Source organism: Pelophylax lessonae, assembly GCF_965119305.1.
Source record: "Pelophylax lessonae genome assembly, chromosome: 4".
NCBI classification, from domain to species: Eukaryota; Metazoa; Chordata; class Amphibia; order Anura; family Ranidae; genus Pelophylax; species Pelophylax lessonae.
Window position 1 is genome coordinate 199,504,328 of NC_138771.1, and position 21,438 is coordinate 199,525,765.

The window sequence follows — 21,438 nt, forward strand, 5'->3', positions numbered from 1 at the left end:
TACCCGACGTCGACTGAATCCTTTCGCAAGTCGGATTCCTTATTTGTCCTTCATGAGGGTCCTCGGAAGGGCATGGCGGCGTCGGCTTCTGCCATCGCCAAGTGGATCAGACAGACCATTGAACAGGCATATGCTTGGAAGGGGAAAGTTCCTCCTATGCCTGTGAAGGCGCACTCTACTAGATCTTTAAGTACGTCCTGGGCCTGTCATCATCGGGCTTCCGTGGCCCAGGTGTGTAAGGCGGCGACTTGGTCGTCCGTTCACATCTTCACTAAGTTCTACAAGGTGGATGTTCAGGCATCGGCTGATGCTTCCTTTGGCCGCAAGGTTCCTAGTGCGGCAGTACCTTAGGGTCCCTTGTTTTGGGTCCTTGGCTGTTTGGGATAGCTTTTTATCCCTGAGTTATTTGTTTTTTCCTGGGTTGTTGCTCCTGTTGAGCAATTTTTTTCATGCTACCCGGCTGGGTTCCTTCCCTTGGTAAGGTTCCTTTCTCTGTTGTGGAGACGGCGTTGCCTTGGGCGCGGCTGCGTTTCCCACCCCTCATATTTACACTGCTTTGGGACGTCCCCATTTGAACCTCCGCTCAATTAATATCTGGAGCTGGTAAGAGTACCCATTCTCACTGGTGCCCTCTAGGTTCTATTATAGGTCTACCTTCTAGTCTATCTGGTAAGCGGTTTATCTCACTACCTGCTTAAACTTCTTGGTACAGTCAATAAGGGAACCTACCCTCTTCGGTGGTGGCTGTCACTATTCACCTCTATTGGATTTTTAGTTACCACTATTTGGGTGTTATCATCGTTTGTTTTATGGTTTTACGCTATGGCGTTTGCCTTCTTTTTTCCTCATTTAAACGTATCCCTGGACACCTGCATCACCACGGTACGGGTTGCTGCCTTCTGAGGTCTGTGGATTCGGTTCCCATTATTTTGGCTACAGTATCTGCTACTTCTGGTAAGCGGTACCCGCACAAGTCACAACGCATTTTTTTCCTATTTTTGTTACTGGTTTACACTATGGTGTTGTTTTTCTCCTTCTATTTATATACCACTGAGGAGATTTACATCGGAGCCCTATGAAGCTTGCTGTGTTCCACATTTGAAGACTCTGCCTTTTAATTTCTTGGCTCTTTAATGATTGGAATCTGGTAAGCGGTACCTGCACAAGGGTCATCATTTTTCCCTTTCATTTATGGACATTCACATGGACTGTTTCATTTGTTAGCGCAGCTTTATTTATATATACGTCCCCATTGGTGATGAATATGAAGGGGCGGCGACTGTCGGAGGACGTAAGAGAAAACGGAATTTTTGTAAAATCTTACCTGTAAAATTCCTTTCTCTGAGTCCTCCGACAGTCGCCGCCCCCGCCCCTCTTTTGGGGTTTGATTATATACTCTACTGCTATTCCACTGAAACTGAGGTATGGACACAGGAAGTAGGAGGGTATTGACTGAGGGGACCACCCCCGTGGGGGTGGGATATGTTAAAAGCCTTAATATTAACATATTCTGTTGCCTAGCTACTCCTACGGAGAAGGTCATTAACCCCATTGGTGATGAATATGAAGGGGCGGCGACTGTCGGAGGACTCAGAGAAAGGAATTTTACAGGTAAGATTTTACAAAAATTCAGTTTTTCTGCCATATCAGCTCAAGCTAATGGAGGTAGTCAAAGGACCCCAGGACTTTCCTGAGAGCATTATGGGTATAATGCTGTATGCTAATGTTGCACCCTCTAGTGTGCTATTAGCTTAGTGCAGGCAAATTTATGACTCATGGTAAGTGTGAGTCTGGAAACTGGATCAGGGTTTATTGCAGGTCAGGCTAGATGACTCATACAGGCAGGTTTTTGGTACCTCCCCATGGGTAAGGTAGTTTGTAGAAACTTCTAGAAGTTAGGGGGCAGAGGCCAGGAGAGCTGATCTACATACTTGAAGGAATTTGACCTATCCCCATGTCCTGGAAAGAAGATGAGTAATTGTCAATTCACCATAGAAATGCAAGCATGATGCGTTCCAGATGCTTTTCTGCATGTGCGTTTTTGATGCGGTCCAGTGCATTTTTGCCCTCTTTTTTCTGAACCTAAAATAAGGACATGCATGTTCCAGTGCTTTTTTTGGTGCGTTTAGCGTTTTTAAAGCGTTTTATTGCGTTCCAGTAGAGTCTAGTGCAGAAAAAATACAGCATGTTCTACTTTTTTATCCTGGAACTAGAATGCACTGGGACTGACTGCACTGGTGTGAACTATGCCATTGAAAACCATATAACCTACCAGTGGCGGCCCGTGCATAGGGGGCGCCAGGGCGCCGCCCCCCCCCCTAAAAAAAGAAAAAAAAAAGACAAAATGAGCAATAAAGTTTAAAAAAAAAAAAATTGCGTTAGCAAACTTCGCCGCCGCCGGCCTATGTGAAGGCTGGTGGTGGGGTTACGACCAACAAGAGGCGCCGATTGGCTGCCTTCGTGGATTCCTGGCTGTGATTGGTCCAGTCTCCAGCCTGGACCAATCATCATCCAGGACATCCGATTGCGACGCCGCTGACGTTGCAATGGGGGCGGTGCCGGTGGTCAGCTTCCCGCCGCCGAAGACCTGGAGTCCAGTCCGGAGAAGAAGCCCGCGCCGGTCACCCGCCGCAGAAGAGGGAGAAGCGCCGCTCACCTTCCTGCCGCCGAACGAAGAAGAGGAGAGGGAGAAGCCGCCGTGACTCACAGGTAAGTGCACTCTCAGTCGGGCACGCACGCATAGCTCTGCATTGAGGAACATCCGAACATGTATACTGGCTGCACTGGAGGCACGCATCGCATGCATAGCTCTGCATTGGGGACATGTTTACTGGCTGCACTGGAGGCACGCATCGCATGCATTGCTCTGCATTGGGGTACATGTATACTGGCTGCACTGGAGGCACGCATCACAAGCATAGCTCTGCATTGGAGACATGTTTACTGGCTGCACTGGAGGCACGCATGCATAGCTCTGCATTGGGGACATGTTTACTGGCTGCACTGGAGGCAAGCATGCATAGCTCTGCATTGGGGACATGTTTACTGGCTGCACTGGAGGCACGCATGCATAGCTCTGCATTGGGGACATGTTTACTGGCTGCACTGGAGGCAAGCATGCATAGCTCTGCATTGGGGACATGTTTACTGGCTGCACTGGAGGCACGCACGCATAGCTCTGCATTGGGGAACATGTATACTGACAGCACTGGAGGCACGCACGCATAGCTCTGCATTGGGGACATGTTTACTGGCTGCACTGGAGGCACGCATGCATAGCTCTGCATTGGGGACATGTATACAGGCTGCACTGGAGGCACGCACGCATAGCTCTGCATTGGGGAACATGTATACTGACTGCACTGGAGGCACGCATCGCATGCATAGCTCTGCATTGGGGACATGTATACTGGCTGCACTGGAGGCACGCATGCATAGCTCTGCATTGGGGACATGTATACTGGCTGCACTGGAGGCACGCATGCATAGCTCTGCATTGGGGACATGTATACTGGCTGCACTGGAGGCACGCATGCATAGCTCTGCATTGGGGAACATGTATACTGACTGCACTGGAGGCACGCACGCATAGCTCTGCATTGGGGACATGTATACTGGCTGCACTGGAGGCACGCACGCATAGCTCTGCATTGGGGACATGTAAACTGGCTGCACTGGAGGCACGCACGCATAGCTCTGCATTGGGGAACATGTATACTGACTGCACTGGAGGCACGCGTCGCATGCATAGCTCTGCATTGGGGACATGTATACTGGCTGCACTGGAGGCACGCATGCATAGCTCTGCATTGGGGACATGTATACTGGCTGCACTGGAGGCACACATGCATAGCTCTGCATTGGGGACATGTATACTGGCTGCACTGGAGGCACGCATGCATAGCTCTGCATTGGGGAACATGTATACTGACTGCACTGGAGGCACGCACGCATAGCTCTGCATTGGGGACATGTATACTGGCTGCACTGGAGGCACGCACGCATAGCTCTGCATTGGGGACATGTAAACTGGCTGCACTGGAGGCATGCACGCATAGCTCTGCATTGGGGACATGTATACTGGCTGCACTGGAGGCATGCACGCATAGCTCTGCATTGGGGACATGTATAATGGCTGCACTGGAGGCACGCATGCATAGCTCTGCATTGGGGACATGTATACTGGCTGCACTGGAGGCACGCATGCATAGCTCTGCATTGGGGACATGTTTACTGGCTGCACTGGAGGCACGCATGCATAGCTCTGCATTGGGGACATGTTTACTGGCTGCACTGGAGGCAAGCATGCATAGCTCTGCATTGGGGACATGTTTACTGGCTGCACTGGAGGCAAGCATGCATAGCTCTGCATTGGGGACATGTTTACTGGCTGCACTGGAGGCACGCACGCATAGCTCTGCATTGGGGACATGTTTATTGGCTTCACTGGAGGCACACATGCATAGCTCTGCATTGGGGACATGTATACTGGTGGTCACTGCATTGGAGGCACGCACGCATAGCTCTGCATTGGGGACATGTATACTGGTCACTGCATTGGGGACATGTATGCTGGTCACTACATTGAAAGGGGGCATTTATACTGGTGGTCACTATATTGAAGGGGGCATGTACTGTGGGGTTTGTGCTAGGGGCCTGTACTGTGGGGTTTATGCTAGAGGGCATGTACTGTGGGGTTTGTGCTTGAGTTGTTTGTGCGGGTTTGTGCTGGAGGGGTCTGTACTGTGGGGTTTGTGCCACTCTCAGTCCATGTATCCCATAATAGGGTGTCTCTCACACAATGGCGTACCAATAGGGGGGGCGTTCCGCCCCGGGTGCCACACATTAGGGGGGTGTCAGGGAAGATCAGGGTGACACCCGTGGCCGGCCGCCAGACTGCTTCCACCGCGGAGGAGAAGGAACTGTTTAAAGCAGAGAGGATGTGAGAGAGACTCACTGTCACTCCTGAGCCCTGAATACACAGCGATCGGCGCTGCCGCAGTTTACTGTGCTGGTTAATGAGAAGGCGATTGGTTGCTAGGACCGCCTATCAACCAATCACCTGCTCATTAACCAGCACAGTAACTTCTGCAGTTCCCGCCGAGGCGCCGATCGCTGTGTATTCAGGGCTCGGGAGTGATAGTGAGTCTCTCTCACATCCTCTCTGCTTTAAACAGTTCCTCCTCCTCCTCTGCTCTCCTCCTAAAAAGGTAGGGGGGGGCAGGGGGGCTTTGTATTGTAAAGGGGTTATTTTGAGGGGGGGGTGACTTTGTATTGTAAAGGGGTTATTTTGAGGGGGGGGTGACTTTGTATTGTAAAGAGGTTATTTTGAGGGGGGGGTGACTTTGTATTGTAAAGGGGTTATTTTGAGGGGGGGGGGGTGACTTTGTATTGTAAAGGGGTTATTTTGAGGGGGGCGGGGGGGGCTTTGTATTGTAAAGGGGTTATTTTGAGGGGGGGTGACTTTGTATTGTAAAGGGGTTCTTTGGAGGGGTGGCTTTGTATTGTATAGGGGTTCTATGGGGGATTTATTGTAGAGGGGTTCTATTGGTGGGGGCTTTGTATTGTAAAGGGGTTATATTGGGGGGCTGTGTAATGTAAAGGGTTGTATGGGGGATGGGGCTGTGTAATGTAAAGGGTTCCAATGGGGGGCTGTGTAATGTAAAGGGGTACAGGGGCTGTGTAATGTAAAGGGGTCCAGGGGTACGGGGGCTGTGTAATGTAAAGGGGTCCAGGGGTACGGGGGCTGTGTAATGTAAAGGGGTCCAGGGGTAAGGGGGCTGTGTAATGTAAAGGGGTCCAGGGGTAAGAGGGCTGTGTAATGTAAAGGGGCCCAGGGGTACAGGGGCTGTGTAATGTAAAGGGGTCCAGGGGTAAGGGGGCTGTGTAATGTAAAGGGGTCCAGGGGTAAGAGGGCTGTGTAATGTAAAGGGGCCCAGGGGTACAGGGGCTGTGTAATGTAAAGGGGTCCAGGGGCTGTGTAATGTAAAGGGGTCCAGGGGTACGGGGGCTGTGTAATGTAAAGGGGTCCAGGGGTAAGGGGGCTGTTGAATGTAAAGGGGTCCAGGGGTACAGGGGCTGTGTAATGTAAAGGGGTCCAGGGGTAAGGGGGCTGTGTAATGTAAAGGGGTCCAGGGGTACGGGGGCTGTGTAATGTAAAGGGGTCCAGGGGTACAGGGGCTGTGTAATGTAAAGGGGTCCAGGGGTAAGGGGGCTGTGTAATGTAAAGGGGTCCAGGGGTAAGGGGGCTGTGTAATGTAAAGGGGTCCAGGGGTACAGGGGCTGTGTAATGTAAAGGGGTCCAGGGGTACGGGGGCTGTGTAATGTAAAGGGGTCCAGGGGTACGGGGGCATGTTTAATGTAAAGGGGTCCAGGGGTACAGGGGCTGTGTAATGTAAAGGGGTCCAGGGGTAAGGGGGCTGTGTAATGTAAAGGGGTCCAGGGGTAAGGGGGCTGTGTAATGTAAAATGTAACATTTTACACGTGACACGTCAATGTTTGTCACCTGGGGGGGGGGTGCCAGATATAGGATCCGCCCCGGGTGCCAAATGCTCTAGGTACGCCCCTGCTCTCACAGTATATCCCATAATAGGGCCCCTGTTCCCTATTATGGGATATACTAGTACTGAGAGACCCCTTAATATGTGATATATTGGGAGAATTGGTTCACGCAAGCAAAATACAGGGGACAAAATGGGTGGAGTCTATAAGGGGTGTGGCTTCTGAGAAATGGGAGGGGTCAAAATGAAAGGGCGGGGTCGTGCGCCCCCCCATCTTAAAACTTCACCAGCTGCCACTGTAACCTACTATACATGCATTGTTGATGCAGAAAAAAAAACGCACTGCACTGCATGTGATGTGAACTGGCCCTCAGCCCTTAAATATGGAGTTACGCTAGCAGGGGAGTCAGGTGGAAGAAGGGTGCTGAGGAGGCTGTTGGTGGCCTAGAAGGGGTCTCCTAGGTCTAGGGGAGACGCCAGCCCTAGGCTGGGCTCACCCTTACTCAAGAAGATCCATTCAGCAGAGCGGTTTGACTTGGAATATTGCCTGGGAGCAGTGGGAGCAAGGAGGACAGAGTGAGTACATCAGCACACCCAGGGATTTTCAAGGGGAGAGACTGCCACAAGTAGCATGCTTTCTTAACAGACAGCGCTGTGCTTCACCCTTTTTATTCTTGCCCAAGGAGATCTGCAGAGCAGCTAGGAGAGCTGGTCGTGCCTGCAAGCAGTGTAGCTGGCAGCGGTTCTACTCAGCTTGACCTCAAGTATTTTTGTGCTTTTTCCAAGAGGGGCTGAGAGCTCCTAGTCTGAAATTGATTTTTGCTACTAATTTACTAAGGACTGTGTGAGGAAAGGAAAGAAAGCAGTTCAGGATCTTTTTGTACAGAAGAAGGAAGTTGTCCCCTTCTTGTTGTTGTTCTTTGATACAATTGATAAAGGAGGTGCCAGCATAAATCACGCTTAGAAATGGCACCTACATACTATCAAAATGGGAGGAGAGATTTATTGAGGCTAATGTGGTAATATACAGAGGCTTGACATAATCATTAACTTTAAAAAAAATTTTTTTTCCAAGAATATATTAAGACATACAAACCCCCCAAAAATAGACACAAGGAACTACAGTGCGTTGCGAAAGTATTCGCACCCTTGAACTTTGCGACATAAAGATATAAAACTGTAATTTTTTGTGAAGAATCAACAACAAGTGGGACACAATCATGAAGTGGAACTAAAGTTATTGGATATTTCAAACTTTTTTAACAAATAAAAAACTGAAAAATTGGGCGTGCAAAATTATTCAGCCCCCTTAAGTTAATACTTTGTAGCGCCACCTTTTGCTGCGATAACAGCTGTAAGTCGCTTGGGGTATGTCTCTATCAGTATTGCACATCGAGAGACTGAAATTTTTGCCCATTCCTCCTTGCAAAACAGCTCGAGCTCAGTGAGGTTGGATGGAGAGCGTTTGTGAACAGCAGTTTTCAGTTCTTTCCATAGATTCTCGATTGGATTCAGGTCTGGACTTTGACTTGGCCATTCTAACACCTGGATATGTTTATTTGTGAACCATTCCATTGTAGATTTTGCTTTATGTTTTGGATCATTGTCTTGTTGGAAGATAAATCTCCGTCCCAGTCTCAGGTCTTTTGCAGACTCCATCAGGTTTTCTTCCCGAATGGTCCTGTATTTGGCTCCATCCATCTTCCCATCAATTTTAACCATCTTCCCTGTCCCTGCTGAAGAAAAGCAGGCCCAAACCATGATGCTTCCACCACCGTGTTTGACAGTGGGGGTGGTGTGTTCAGGGTGATGAGCTGTGTTGCTTTTACGCCAAACATAACGTTCTGCATTGTTGCCAAAAAGTTTGATTTTGGTTTCATCTGACCAGAGCACCTTCTTCCACATGTTTGGTGTGTCTCCCAGGTGGCTTGTGGCAAACTTTAAACGACACTTTTTATGGATATCTTCTTGCCACTCTTCCATAAAGGCCAGATTTGTGCAGTATACAACTGATTGTTGTCCTATGGACAGAGTCTCCCACCTCAGCTGTAGATCTCTGCACTTCATCCAGAGTGATCATAGGCCTCTTGGCTGCATCTCTGATCAATCTTCTCCTTGTATGAGCTGAAAGTTTAGAGGGACGGCCAGGTCTTCGTAGATTTGCAGTGGTCTGATACTCCTTTCATTTCAATATTATTGCTTGCACAGTGCTCCTTGGGATGTTTAAATCTTGGGAAATCTTTTTGTATCCAAACCCGGCTTTAAACTTCTCCACAACAGTATCTCGGACCTGCCTGGTGTGTTCCTAGTTCTTCATGATGCTCTCTGCGCTTTAAACGGACCTTTGAGACTATTACAGTGCAGGTGCATTTATACGGAGACTTGATTACACACAGGTGGATTCTATTTATTAACATTAGTCATTTAGGTCAACATTGGATCATTCAGAGATCCTCACTGAACTTCTGGAGAGAGTTTGCTGCACTGAAAGTAAAGGGGCTGAATAATTTTGCACGCCCAATTTTTCAGTTTTTTATTTGTTAACAAAGTTTGAAATATCCAATAAATTTTGTTCCACTTCATGATTGTGTCCCACTTGTTGTTGATTCTTCACAAAAAATTTGTTTTATATCTTTATGTTTGAAGCCTGAAATGTGGCAAAAGGTCGCAAAGTTCAAGGGGGCCGAATACTTTCGCAAGGCACTGTATGTCCTAAACATTTGGCTCTATAAAACCACAAATGGGATGACCTTTGGAGAATGACCAATGCCAATTTTAGCATTTACCATCTGAGTGTTGGGCGCTCGACGTGTTTTGCGGGGATACCACTGCTTCTTCAGGTCCTTATTACATAGTATTATAAAGCAATCATCACATTTAATGCTGTAAAACAGAATAGAAAATAATTAATTCAGATTGCATAATTTAGTAAAATGTGGTGAAATCCCATGCACGCTGTCTTATCCAGGGTCAGAGGCCAATAGCAAGAACCCAAAGGGTACAAGTCTGTCCCTAAAAATGCAGGAATCCCACACACCAGGGCGGGTGTGCACACAGTCCTTTTTCTGACAGCAGCCCCCCGTGGGGGTAGTACTATACTAACTTATACTAACTAACTAACAACATGTGTGTTTGCTCAGAGAAAAAAAAATCACTACACAACAATAGGATTTCCTAATTTTGGAGTTATCTTGTCAAACTATAAAGCACAATAGCCAATCTTATGTAATAAATCTGTAGAGGAAGGCATAGAAATTCTGCAGGAATGGGATATTATCTCTGAACCCACATTTACCCCGAATGCTGCTAAATCATCCAAGAAAACAATCCCTGAGTAGGAACAGATAAAAAGCTAAATTGAAGAAGAATGGGTAAAGACGCTGGTTTGTGCTTAGGTATTACATATTAAGCATACTGGCGCATTATAAGGCCTCATGCACACTGGATGTTTTGTTTGCTGCATTTGGCATTCAGCGTTTTTTTATTGCTGCCAGGAGGAAAGGCGTCCAGTCCAGGAGAGTAAGAAAAATGTCCAGTGTGCATGAGGCCTAAGCCTTTTGTGTTCTGAACTTTTCAAGATTGGCTGTATGATGTAGGACATTCTGCACCATAAGTAAGTTAGCTCACTAAAGTTATATGAACTTTTTTTTTTTTTTTCAGCTGAAAATCAGCCTTAATGTGATGTATTGTTTTTAGTTCCTGAAATATAGAAGGTGTATGTCAGGCAAGTTTTTAGCTTTGAAACCCTTTTTTTTTAGTTCTAGCTTTGTCTGAACTTTTTTTTTTTTTTTTTCTTAGTTAATAATTTCGACATAGAAACCTCCATTATTTGTTTATGCATGTTATCTTGGTCCAGATATGTTCTTTGTTTGTCAATGGAAAAGATCCTATTTTGTCCTAATTTGTCCTATTTCACAAAGTTATCCATTATGCTTGACAAATTAGTAAGCTTTAAATTTTATATGTTTTATATTTTGATACAAATTCAAAGTTGCGAAAAATTTTTTCCCACAAATCAATATTAGAGGTACAATGCTATTATTTTATCCTTTTTGTCAGTTTTATTGACTAAACGAGAAAATACAATGGAAAAGTTCCACGTACAGAACAAAGATCGCAAAGTAGGTACAGAATGTTATATCACCACTTCCCACAAGAAAGCAGGGAAGAATATAAAGAACAAAAAAAGTGATTTAAGTCATGTTTGTGGTTTAGATCTAAAAGTGCTTACCTGAAAAATACATAGTAAAACAATCCTTTGGAAAAAGGAATAAAAATAAACAATACACATAGAAGTAGACAATTAAATATCAAAGTCTCCCAAGATCCAAGAACAGCCAACCTAATCCTCCTCCTTCACATCCGTATGCCCCCACTACCAAGGGAGCCAAAGGAGGAAGGGGGTAAGAAAACCCACCCCTGCACAGAAAGTCTCCAGTATGGAGGCCTGTTGTATGAACCCAACCTAAATGAAGAAGAGTGGGAAGAGAGTAATTCTAGAAATCAGAAGGGGTAGGGGATGAGAACAGTGAAAAAAAAGGGGGGGGGGAGAGGTACAGGACAATGGAGAGGGGGAAAAGTGAGTAACACCATCTGCCATCCCCATCTCCACCTATAGAATCAAATCCAGGGACATTACACCCATGATGTAGCAAGTAAACATCAAAAGAAAGAAGATTTAACAGGAATGCAGGTGCCCTTGCCAGGGTTCAGGTCTCATCTCTCAAGAGCGCTTGGAGCCTTGGAACAACAGAGAACCTTGAAAAAAGGTTCAAGACACCCAATAGTGAGGAAGAAATATTGTCTTGTGATGTGTGGATCAGCATTTCCATCTCTGCAATGTGAGTCCATCTGACCGTGGATAGGGAAGATTGTCTTGAGCACTGCCCTAAACTGTTTTTTTCCTCTAAAGTTAAATTAATCCATACAAAATTCCTACACCCCTTTGCAACTCCACAGAATATAACTAGACTATACACCTCTGCTTGTTTAATTCATCCAGGCTCTTACTTTCATGTCCTGGGAATGTCCAAAGATGTCCCTTTCTAAACAGATGTCTTTGACCTAATCAATCATAAATTGCAAATTAACCTTCCAGTGTCTCCGGAGCTTGCCTTGCTGGGAGTACATGAAGATGCTCAGAGGCCTCACCATACTAAATTTCTGACTTTGATATTTGCTATATTACGCTAAGAAAGAAATTTTGTGCAAATGGTTCTCTACAACATTCCCTGCTGTGTCGTCTTGGAAGACCATGATCAATGCTGCTTTGCTATTACATAAATTGACCTATATCAATCGTGGTTGCCCTTGGAAATATGACAAGGTCTGCCTCCCCTGGACATCCTTATAGGTATAATGTCTTATACAGCTATGGCCCTTATTAGTGTTGATATTGGTGGCTATAAAGGGCCCTTCCCTCCTCCTGCTTCCCTTTCTACCCACCCTTATCTCTCTCACCCTCCTCTACTCCCCCCCCCCTTTTGGAGTTTTGTTGTAATTTTGCACTGGAAGCTCCTTTACCTACTGGGTTTGTCAGATTTGACTTTTGTAACCTTGGAAAATTGTAATTTCTTTTAACATTGTTTTACTCTCTTGGACTCTATTATTTTGCATCTGCTAATTCTTGTACTTTGGCATGCCAGTTTGCCATGTATTGCTTTTATATTTTCGATACAGCAATCCTGTTTGTTAAAAAAAAGAGCTAAAAGCTTTAACAATCCATACCAAAGGTCTCCAAACTGCAGCCTGTGGTGGGGTACTATACCTCCCACGGACACCAATGATGGGTCACTATTTCTTCCACTGACACCAGTGTGGGGGCACCATTCCTCCCACAGACACCAATGATGGTGCACTATTCCCGCCCTAAATACCAGCAATAGGCACCATTCCTCCCACAGACACCAATGATGGTGCACTATTCCTGCCCTAAATACCAGCAATAGGCACCATTCCTTCCACTGACACTAAAAATAGGGTATTATTTCTCCCACTAAAACCAATGAAGGGGCACTATTCCTCCACTGACACCTATGATCAGGCACTATTCCTTCCACTGACATCAGTGATGGGGCGTATTTACTTTCACTGATGTCAGGGTGTCTTCTAGTTCCACTGGCCACTGAATAACAGTTAACTGGCCCTTTGCTTAGAAAGTTTGGAAACCCCTGGTCAATTTATACAAAAATGACTTTATTGTGAATTGAAGCTAAGTCAATGCACGTTTACCTGTTAATTATAAATCATATCAGCTTACAGTTCTGCATGCTGATATGAAATCATCTCACATTCATTATTTGAGCAAACAATTGTTTGTTTTTACTTACAATTATGGTTTTCCACTTTCTGGTTTACTTGAGGCTCTGGTGTTGTCATCCTGTCCTTACAGCTGCATTCTGGGAAGTTCCTGTCACGTGTTTTAGGAGACAGACTGAGGGTTCTAGGCACAGATTCAGGAAGAAAAGGAGATAGATTAATATGCCCTTAGTAAAAATGGCCACTTTAAGAAAAATAAGAAGGAAGAGAATAATAAAGTATGCAAAGAATAAAAAGCTTGCAGTTATCTGTAAGTTTTTGTCTAGTACTTCTTAAAGGTAAAATATTTAAAACGTGATTATCACTTTTTAAACAAATAGTGAAAAAGTACAATGCATTAGACCAGGAAAGCTTCTTATATGAGGAGACTTCAATGCAATTCTGAATGGACTGCTAGCTACATCTACCACCCCCCACCCTACTAAAAAAGTGGGTGACAACTTTAACCATTTGTCTTCCAATCTCTGACTATCACACATTTTAAAAAGCCAACACTCCACTGAAATTGCTTTCTTTTCTCATACTAACCTTTCTTCCTACAATAAGTGATTTAGCCATCACAGAAATAGAGATATTTCCCAATTTGGAGATAAACTATAGCTTGGTGTGACCATGTGTCTATCTATAGCTGTGCAGAGAAATTTACAACATGAAAGTTCCCTTTATGTGGGCAAGGACATTTTTCCAATGTCTTTGCTATAAAAAAAAAAACTGAAGTTCTGGAGCACCACCTACAGGTATTTTTGAGAATAACACTTCTTCAATTACTGATCCTTTTGTCTTGTGGAACTCACACAAGTTATGTATATGGGGGATTCTTATAAAGATGAGCAATGTGGCGGTGGAATCTAAGGATGCAGCAATTAATACGGTTTAAACTATTTCACTATTCCAACTCCCACAAGCCACCTCAGTTAATGCAAGCATGAGCTATGCTTTCTTAACATGAATACAACTGTACAAGGCTGTAACGTAACTATTATTGCAGTTGCAACAAGGCAGGCAATTTTCTGGCTACTTAAAGTAGAACCAAAGGCAAAAGTTTTTTGGGTTTTTTTTTTCATTTTGGATAGAGCAAGGGAGGGTTATAACCCCTGTCAGATTTTTTTTTTTTCGCCATCTGTGTCCCATTTCAGAGATTTTCCTTCACTTCCTGTCCCATAGCCAAACAGGAAGTGAGGGGAAATCCCTGCAAATTAAGATAATTCCTTGGGGACCCCCAGGTCACCAGAACTAGTGTCCCCATTGGAAGACAAAATTTGGGAATTTTTAATTTATACTCATCTGTAAAATCCATTTCTTGAAGTACATCAGGGGACACAGAGCCATAAATCATAACATATATATATAGCCACCTATAGGTGAAGGTCACTGGCAAGCAATCAGAATTGATGACCCCCTATATAACCCCTCACCCCACACAGGAAGTACCTCAGTTTTGTAGCAAGCAATAAAAGACCCCATAGAAGAGAGGAGGGACCTCTGTGTCCCGTGATGTACTTCAAGAAATGGATTTTATAGGAAAGTATGAATTAAAAATCCATTTTTCTTTTCATACATCATGGGACACGGAGCCATAAATCATAACATATGGGACGTCCCAAAGCAATGTATCTGAGGGGAGGGGGACACCAAAAAATACCGCCATCTGACCCTTAACAGAACCGCCGCCTGCAGCACACTGAGGCTAAAAGCAGGCTCCTCCTGGGTCCCAACATCCACTCTATAGAAACTAGTGAACGTATGCACCGACGACCAGGTCGCGGCCTTGTAAATCTGAGCCATTGAGGCTTGATTGCGAAGTTCCCAAGAGGCAACTACTCCTCTGGTAGAATGTGCCTTTACAGGAAAAGGTGGAACCTTTCCTACTAAACCATACGCATGGGTAATAACCTGGTGAATCCAACAAGAAATCAAAGATTTAGTTGCTGCCAATCCCCTTCTGGGGCCTTCTGGCAGTACAAACAAGCTCTCGGTCTTACGAATCTGAGCGGTTTCCTGTAAATAAATTTTAAGTGCACGCATTACATCAAGAGAATACAATAACTTTTCCTCCTCTGAGTGAGGATCTGGAAAAAAAGAAGGTAGTATAATGTCCTGATTCAAATGAAAGGGGGACACTACCTTGGGCAAAAAATCTGGGTGAGGACGTAAAATCACCCAATCTTGATAAAATATCAAGAATGGCTCTTTACAAGAAAGAGCTGCTGGTTCCGATATCCTTCTAGCCAAAGTTATTGCAATCAAAAAGACCAGTTTCTTGGTCAAAAGAACCAGTGGAACCTGCACCAGAGGTTCAAAAAGTGTTTTTTGCAAAACGGCCAACACCAAATTTAAGTCCCAAGGACACAACGGTGGCTTCACTGGTGGAAGCAAACGCAAAATTCCCCAGATGAAGGCTTGAACCAATGAATGGGAAGCGATCGGTTCCTCGAAAAAAAAAACTATAAAGCTGAAATCTTCCCTTTAATCATGCTCAGGGATAATTTCATATCTACCACTGCTTGCAGGAAAGATAGAATTCTCCAGATAATATATGTGTGGGGATGCCATTTCCTGGCTTCACACCAGGCAATGTAGGATTTCCAGACCCTGTAATAAATATTTCTTGACACTGGCTTCCTGGCATTTATCGGTGTATGAACTAGAGGGCCAGACACCCCCTGCTCTTCCAGGATTAAGGCTTCAGTAACCAAGCCATCAAATTTAGAGACTATATAGCAGGGTGGAATATCACACCAGGCAATGTAGGATTTCCAGACCATGTAATAAATATTTCTAGAGAATGGCTTCCTGGCGTTTATCAGTGTATGAACTGCGGGGCCAGACACACCCTGCTCTTCCAGGATTAAGGCTCCAATAGCCAAGCCGTCAAATTTAGAGATTGTATAGCAGGGTGGAATATCAGGCCTTGAGAGAGCAAGTCCGGACACAGTGGAAGGACCCAGGGCCTTGTCACTGCCAACCCTGTGGATTTGTGCACACCAAACCCTCTTCAGCCAAGCCAGAGCTACCAGAATTACTGGTGTCCCCTCCAGCTGGATCCTGCGCAACAAACGTGATATCAGCTGTACCGGAGGAAAGGCTAAGATCAGGGAATACTCTTCCCAAGGAGTCACCAAAGCATCCACTCCGACTGCGAATGGATTCCTGGTCCTGGACACAAATCTCTCCAATTTGTTGTTGAATCTGGATGCCAACAGATCTACATATGGGACCCCCCCAGCGTAGGCAGATCAATTAAAAAAATCTTGGGATGTAAAGACCATTCCCCCGGAAACATCTGTTGACTGCTCAAGAAAAAAAGGCATGGCACAAACTTCTCTGCCCAGGACAGGATAATATCCACCTCTTTCTGGGCTGATCGACTCCTTGATGGTTGACATAAGCCATGGTCGTGGCATTGTCGGACTACACCCTGACAGGGTGACCCCAAAGTCTGGGCGTCCAGAATTTCAGAGCCTGACTGACTGCACAAATTTCCAAAATGTTGATGGGGAGACGACTCTCTACCCAAGACCATTTCCACTGAATAGTGGCTTTCTCCAGAGCTGCTCCCCAGCCGGAGAGATGGGCATCTGTAGTCACTACCTTCCAGGTCACTGGAAGAAAGGATTTCCCATTCTCCAGATTTCTGGTCAACAACCACCAATTCAGACTCTGTCGTACTCTTGGTAGCAGAGATATAGACCGGTCCAAGGACTGAATTTTTCCGTTCCACGCAGACAGAAACATATAGACGTATATCTCAGTCTTACTATAAACCGAACCTGACCCTTCAAGTCTGAGATCCTTCTTGCTGGCAACAATATCTTTGCCTGCACCGTGTCGACAAGAAGCCCCAGGTATTCCAGACGCTGGACTGGCTGTAATGCTGACTTTGCTAAGTTCAGTATTCAACCCAGACATTTCAAAAAATGTATCGTCTGAACGATATTTCAGCTTAGAGCCGATGCCGATCGATCTATTAGGGGATCTGTTGGTATACTTGACCTCACAAACCGAGGATGCGGGAACACTCGAAATCCCAGCGTGTATCCCTGTGAAATGGTGGAGACAACCTAGTTGTCTTGAATTAACTCCACTCATCCCCCTGAGAACTGCAGGAGCCTTCCCCCCACCCAGGCGAGTGGGGGCACCCCTTCACTGAGAGGGCTTAGAGGAAGACTTGGCTGATCTCTGGGCCCAGGGCTTTTTCCGACCTTGCCCTGAAGGCTTGGGTCCATATGCAGACGGTTGAGGCAATCGCCACTGCCTGGAATTGGAAGCACTGGTATTATAGCTGCTGGGGATCTTAAAGGAAGGACGCCTGCTCCCCCCCCCCCCCCGGAGATGTTTTGGATATATTTATCCAGATTATCACCAAAAAGGAGTTCTCCCTGAAAGGGGAAGCTAGCCAGTAATTTTTTACATGGTAATTGGTACGTACATGGTAATTCCACAGACCAGCTCTTTAACCAAAGGATTCTGTGGTTTGCACTGTTATCATAGCAAACCGTGACATTTATTTGCCCTTATGGAGTCTGTAAGAGCATTAACTGTGAAACACAAAGTGCGAGGTAGATCTGACAGATTGTAACGCTCCGGCGTTTATTTGTGTGGTGTGGATTTGCAGCTGCGGAATTTACACTCAGTAGTCATGTAGAGATGTGTTGAACTACCATATCCAACTCTCAAGACTCATCATTGTGCATCAGCCTGTCTCAGCAAGTACATACACAAACACAGACACTCATTAAAGATGTTACTGGAGTGATATGTTTATATGTGAAAGTATAGAGGTGATACTGAGGGGACAGGCGTGGATAGTGATAGCAATGGTAAGAGGTAACAGATGGTGATAGTAAGCACTTAGGATAGCAATCATGTACAGGTAACAGGTGGTAGTGAAGAGCAGATGAAGTGTACAGGAGATGCTAGGCTAGTGCAGTGACAAGATGGTAATAGGCTCAAGAGCTTGCAATCTAAGTAGCGGTGCAGATGTTAGATGTAACAGTATAGTTCTTAGAGTAGCAATAGTCTTTAGTAAGCAGAGTAGTAGTGAAAGTAGATTAGGAAGGTATTCCCCTGTGGGGTACTTGTCACTGGTAGGACTGGTATCACTGGTAGGTTTGTAAGGAGAGGGTTCCGGCGGTGAGGTAATGATCTTGTAGCGAGATACAAGATGTTGTAGCAAGTCTTCGGTCAATCCAGGTATTAGGGAATAGCTGGAGGATTCGGCAGCGTTAGGTAATGCTGTAGCAAGCGGTTTGCACGAACACATGTGAGTGAATGCCGGCGGTTGAAATAGCCGCTCAGAGCGGCACTCACTGATGAGGTCATGGAATTTAAAGGGACAGGTACTAGATGCGTTCCACCTATCTATATGGTGGAACGTAATGTACAAATAATAGGCTGGAAGGGTACCGCAGGTACCAGGATCTTACAGTACCCCCCCCCCCCTAAGGCCGGCTCCGGAAGGCCTATAACACTGGTCTCTCCGGGTATTTGGAGTGGAACCTTCGTATAAGCCTGGGTGCGTGGACGTCAGAAGCATCCAACCAGGTGTCATCTTGGGGACCATAATTTTTCCATCTTATGAAATATTGGAGCTTTCCTCTGTGGATACGAGAATCCAAAATTTCTTTAATCTCAAATTCTTCTCCACCTTCAACTTGTATTGGAGGTGGAGGCGCGATGGTAGGTCTAATCCCTTGGTTGGGTGTATGTGGCTTCAATAGAGATACATGGAACGTGGGGTGTATTTTAAGATCTGCCGGTAAAGTGAGTCGAACTGCAGATTCCCCAATGAGCTTCTCAATTGGGAAAGGTCCCAGGAATAGAGGTCAAAGCTTTTTACTAGGAATTTTCAACCTCAAGTTCCTCGTAGATAGCCAAACAAGATCCCCAATAGCATATTGAGGTGAAGGTCTTCTGCAGGGGTCATAGTACCTCTTTTGTTGGCTATGAGCATGTGAGATGGTGGTGTTAAGTAAGCCCAAAGAGTCTTTTATTTGGGTGAGATAGTCAGAGGCTACTGGGTTACTTGATGGTAGGATGCGTGGTGGAAGAATTGTGGGATGGAACCCATAGTTCAGGTAGAACGGACTTTGCTTAGTAGTACTGTGGGTTGCATTGTTATAAGCAAATTCTGCCAGAGGGAGGAGGTCCACCCAATCATCCTGTAGGTATGAGGTGTAGCAACGCAAATATTGTTCAATACACTGGTTGACTCTTTCAGTTTGTCCGTTGGTCTGCGGGTGATAGGGGAAGTAAGTTTTCGCTCAATGCGCAGTATGTGACATAGAGCTTGCCAAAACTTAGAGATGAACTGCGAGCCCCGGTCAGATAAAAGAGTCTTTGGAATTCCATGTAGTTTGAACACATATTTTACTAGCAATTCCGCTGTTTCCTTAGATGAAGGTAGTCTGCGAATGGGAATGAAATGTCCCATTTTTGTCAGATGGTCCACTGACACTAGGATGGTAGTGAATCCCTTGGATGGTGGTAATTCCACTATGAAGTCTAAAGAAACAACTTCCCATGGAACTTTGGGTATTGGTAGACTGCAAAGTAAACCAGAAGGTTTTGTAGTGTCAATTTTGGACCTTGCACAGATGTCACATGAAGAAATGAATTTTTGTACAGACGTCTTCATCCCAGGCCACCAAAATTGCCTAGTGAGCAAATTAAATGTCTTAGTCATACCCATATGTCCTGCCATAGGTACGTCATGGGATAACTCCAAGATTTTGGTACGCATACCGGGAGGTATGTAGAGTTTGTCGTTAAAGTAGCGGAAGCCTTCTGCATCAGTACTTAGTTGAGGTGGTGGTGAATCCAGTCTTAGACTGTGCAGAATCTCTTCCTTTAAGGGACGAACAACACCAATAATACGGTCATGGGGTATTATAGGTAATGAAGGAATTTCGGCACAGTTATCTTCGGTTAACCGTGATAACGCATCTGCCTTCTTGTTTTTGTCTGCAGGTGTATAGGTCACTAAGAAATTGAATCTTAGGAAGAATAGCGACCAACGTACCTGTCGGTGGGAAAGGGTCTTGTTGGTCTGGAGATATTGGAGGTTTTTATGGTCTGTATATATGAGTATTGGCAACCGGGTGCCCTCAAGTAGATGTCGCCAATTCTCCAGTGCCAACTTCATGGCAAGTAACTCTTTTTCACCCACTGGGTAGTTCACCTCTGGGTTACTTAGTGATTTAGAGAAGAAGGCAACTGGATGAAGTGGTGAAGTATTCGTAGGTCGTTGGGAAAGAACTGCTCCTACAGCCATATTTGACGCATCTACCTCCAGGATGTATTGGAGGGATGGGTCTGGATGGCGTAGTATGGGAGCGGTAATGAAGCTTGATTTCAACAAGCTGAACGCTTTATTTGCTTCTTCAGACCAGTTAAATGTTTGCTTAACACTTGTAAGTTGTGTGAGTGGTCTCACAATAGACGAGAAGTTCTTGATGAACTTCCTATAGAAGTTTGAGAATCCAAGAAATCGTTGTAAGGCCTTACGAGTTGTTGGTACAGGCCAATCCAGAATACAGGATATCTTGCTCATATCCATCTTGATGCTGTTCTTGGATATGATGTATCCTAAGAATAACACCTCTTCCTTATGGAATAGGCATTTCTTCAGTTTTACGTACAAGTTCTGTGCGAGCAATCTGGACAACACAAGTCTTACATGTCTTTTATGTTGAGACAAGGATTGAGAGTAAATGAGTATATCGTCCAGATATACTACGACACAGACATCGAGTAGATCTCGGAAGATGTCGTTTATGAACCGCTGAAATGCTGCGGGAGCATTACACAACCCAAACGGCATCACTAGATATTCGAATAGTCCGTATCTAGTTCTGAATGCCGTCTTCCACTCATCCTCACTACGGATGCGGATGAGATTGTAAGCCCCTTTAAGGTCTAACTTTGAGAAGTAAGTGGCTCCACGCACTTGTTCAATCAGTTCCGGGATGAGAGGTAAGGGATAGCGATCCTTTATCGTAATAATATTTAATTGCCTATAGTCAATAATAGGCCGAAAGCTTAAATCCTTATTGCGGACAAAAAGTCCTGCAGCTGTAGAGGAAGTAGAGGGTCTAATGAACCCTTTCGCTAAGTTCTCATCCAAGTATTCCTTGAGATGAGAAAGTTCATCCTGAGAAAGAGGATAAGCATGACCGAAAGGTAGCTTACTATTAGGGAGTAGGTCAATAGAACAATCATAGTCCCTATGGGGAGGCAACACTTGAGCATTTTTCTCAAGGAAGACTTCTGATAAATCCTGATAGCATGGTGGTGGTGTAATTTCCTCTGACACCATGGACAGGATTTTCTTTTGAGATTGGAGGTTACACGTGGTCTCGCAATAGTGAGAAGGGAAGGTTAGGGACTGTGTCTTCCAATCAATAGTTGGTTGATGTATATGTAACCAGGGAAGTCCCAAAATAATGGGAAAATGTGGTGAGGGTAACACATCAAACGTGGTGGTCTCAACATGAGACTCGTTAGCAGTAGCAAGGAGTGCTTGTGTCTGAGTGGTAATTGGACCAGAAGATAACGGAATACCGTTAATCAAACTAACAGAGACAGGTTTGGGTTTTGAAATAATAGGTATTTTATTTAA